The 3,333-nt window shown below is 41.4% G+C and overlaps 1 non-coding gene across 1 annotated transcript; it reads left to right on the top strand.

The window, feature by feature from the left end:
- Positions 1-875: 875 nt before the first annotated feature.
- LOC114236375 (small nucleolar RNA SNORA11) lies at positions 876-1,005 on the top strand. The gene has a single exon (XR_003622354.1). It is a non-coding gene; the product is annotated as a small nucleolar RNA SNORA11 (small nucleolar RNA).
- Positions 1,006-3,333: the final 2,328 nt, after the last annotated feature.

The following is a 3,333-nucleotide window of genomic DNA, read 5'->3' as shown; positions in this document are numbered from 1 at the left end:
CACTAGAGGGCAGGATACACCTCTCAATGCCTGCTGGGCATGGGGGGCGGGGTGTTGAGGCTCCCAGGCCTGGCGGCCCACGTAACTTTTCCGAAAGAAGAGGGGTTCAAGCTTTCCCACCGTCCTGCTAAGGAACTTTCTTAAAAGTCAGTTGCCTAACCTGCTACCAAAGGAAGTCTAAATGTTGGTGTCCCAAATGTGTTCAGGCCTCTACATTTTATTGCAGATTTCCCCCAAACAGCCCAGCATTTCCTCCCAGAGTCCTTTTTTTTTTTTTAATTGAAGTAGAGTTGATTTACAATGTTGTGCTAATTTCTGCTGTACAGCATAGTGACTCAGTTATATACATATAGACATCCTTTTTTTATATTCTTTTCCATTATGGTTTATCCCAGGAGATTGGATATTGTTCCTTGTGCTGTACAATAGGACCTTGTTATCTATCCATCCTATAGATAATAGTTTGCATCTACTAATCCCAACCTCCAGTCCGTCCCTCTCCCTCCCCACCCCCCCCTTGGCAACCACAAGTCTGTTCTCTATGTCTGTGAGTCTGTCATCTCTATTCAGTCAGCATTTATAGACATCTATACATGACATGAGGAACACACAATGACATGAGGAACACACAGAAGTATTCCTAAGTGTGCCTCTGTGTACACGTGAGTGTACCCTTCTCTTCAGGGACCAGGTTCCCGGTGTACCTCAGTGGAGAATGACACAGAATACAAGGTTAATTCCAGACAATGCAGGCCCCTTGCAAACAAGACGTCGTCCTCACCCACAACTGTGTCTCGTTGCTTAGTCAACATGGGTACCAAGTGGTGCTGAGTGATGAGTTCCAACATTCAGGCCTTTAAGAGATGAAAGAAGGGGGGGTGTGCTCAGAGCAGGGGGTCTGAAGAAGTGGCTCGTCTGTTTACAACACACCCGACAGGAATCAGGGTTCATTGTGACAAGGGGCACAAAACTTGTGGCCTTCCTGTGAACATATACCCAACACGTGTCCCCCGTTCACCTCCACGTGGCCGCTGGGCAGGACCAGTGGGACGGGGCTCAGTACTGGAAGGAAAGCTACAGTATTTAGTGGGGTTGTTTGCCACCTGGAGCCTGTCCGGTCCACGTGTGGCTGGGCCATGAGTGGTGTTACAGGCATAAAGGCTTTGAACCCCTCTCTTCAAGGAAAAAAGAAAAATAGATTCCGTCTATATGCCATTCTGGAAAAGGCAAAACAATGGAGACAATAAAAAGATCAGTGGTTGCCAGGAGTTTGGGGGGGGAGGGGAGATGAATACATAGAATACAGAAGTTTTTATGAGCGGTGAAAATACTTTGTATGACATTATAATGATTTTATGTCGTCATACTTTTGTCCAAACCTATAGAACGTGCAACACTATTCACTTCATAAAGCGAACCCTAAGATGAACTAGGGACTTTGGTGATTATGATGTGTCAGTGCAGTTCAGCCTTAGTTAAAAAAAAAAGTCTTAAAAAGAATTAACACTCAGGGTAGACGTTATTGGCAAAACTTTTGTTTCACTTTTATATATGTATACACATTATATATGTGTGTGTTTGTTGGACTGTGATGTAAAATGTGATTTTTAGAATAAAAAAGTTTGCAGGTTACTGTAGTTATACTGGCAAATAAAAGCAAATTAATCTAAAAAAAAAAAAAAAAAAAAAAAAAGAGATGAAAGAAGGGAGAGGGCTCAGCAGGGATCCCGGAGTGAGAAGATTTCCTTTGCTGAATGTAATGGGAAATGGGGTCCCTCCTCATTAGAACCTTGTGAAGTAGAATTTACTGTGCCCATTGGTCAGCTCAGGAAACTGAGGCCCAAAGTGAAGTAAACGCGGCAAAGATCATGCACTTTGTATCAGAGCAGAGTCCAACTCCAGATCTGGTTTGCTCTAAAGGCCGTGCTTTCACATCCTTCCCACCTTTCCCTTACAAAATATTTTAAGTGGAAATTTATTTTTACTTTATCTTACTTTATTATTTCTTTGTATTTAACACATTCTCATTTAGAAAACTGGAAAATAAACGTAAGGTACAAGAAAAAGAAATCACCAGAAATCTCATTATTCAGCAATCATCTCATTCATACATTGGTATCTTATCCCAGAAATGTTCTAAAAATTGTTATATATATTTTGTAAAAATTACATAAGAAAAGTGGGATCCTGCTAAATATACTTTTAGGTATTTTTGTTTTCCACTTAAATGTGCACGTGAACAGCACTTTTTTTTTAAAAAAATTATTTATTTTTGGCTGTGTTGGGTCTTCGTTTTTGTGCGAGGGCTTTCTCTATTTGCGGCAAGCAGGGGCCACTCTTCATCGCGGTGCACGGGCCTCTCACTGTCGCGGCCTCTCTTGTTGCGGAGCACAGGCTCCAGACGCGCAGGCTCAGTAGTTGTGGCGCACGGGCCTAGTTGCTCTGCAGCATGTGGGATCTTCCCAGACCAGGGCTCGAACCCGTGTCCCCTGCATTGGCAGGCAGATTCTCAACCACTGCCCCACCAGGGAAGCCCCAGCACTCTTTTTTTAACCTTTTTTTTAATTGAAGTATAGTTGATTTACAATGTTGTATTAGTTTCAGGTGTACCAAAGTGTCCTTATTCATTTCTCTAGGATAAATTCCAACTCACTATTATTTGAAATTTTATGGCTTTTAATAAATACTGCCCAGCTGCCCCTCAGAAAGTTTGTACCAACTTACACCCACCAGCAGGAGTGTTTGGAAGGGCCCATTCCCTATATTTTTGCCTTTGGGTGATTCTTTATTTTTCTTCTTCTTTTTTTTTTTTTTAATCTTTGACAATTAGAAGATACCCACGGGGGTGTTGTTTATTAAAACCTAATTCTTTTAGTTGAGTTGAACTTTTTAAATGTATACTCCTATTTTAATTTCTTTTGTAAATTGAGTCTTCAAGTCCTTAGTTTTTTAAAAAATTGGGACAATCTTACTGATTTATAAGGGCCCTATACATTTTAAAGTTAATTAGCCTTTTGTCATAGATATTGCAAATAATATATCCCAGGGATTTTCGGTTTTTGTTTTTGTGGTTTCTTTACCATATAGAAGGGTTTAATCTATAGGTAGTCAATTTTACTACCCCACATCTTCCCAAAGCAGCGTGAACTAGAGTTAAAGCACTGACCTAGAAGTCATGAGGCCAAGTGTGTCCAGGTTCTACCCTGTAGATAATATTTTCCGAGACGGCCTCAGCACCGTCTCCCATCCCACATGTTCTTAAAGAGTTGTGTTGATGTGATGTTGACATTCCTCCCTTTGAGAAGCAGGACCACGTTCCCTCTCTGAACTGGG

This window comes from Balaenoptera acutorostrata, chromosome 16 (assembly GCF_949987535.1).
Source record: "Balaenoptera acutorostrata chromosome 16, mBalAcu1.1, whole genome shotgun sequence".
Classification (NCBI taxonomy): domain Eukaryota; kingdom Metazoa; phylum Chordata; class Mammalia; order Artiodactyla; family Balaenopteridae; genus Balaenoptera; species Balaenoptera acutorostrata.
The sequence above is the reverse complement of the archived record's forward strand: the minus strand, read 5'-3'. Positions and strand labels throughout refer to the sequence as shown.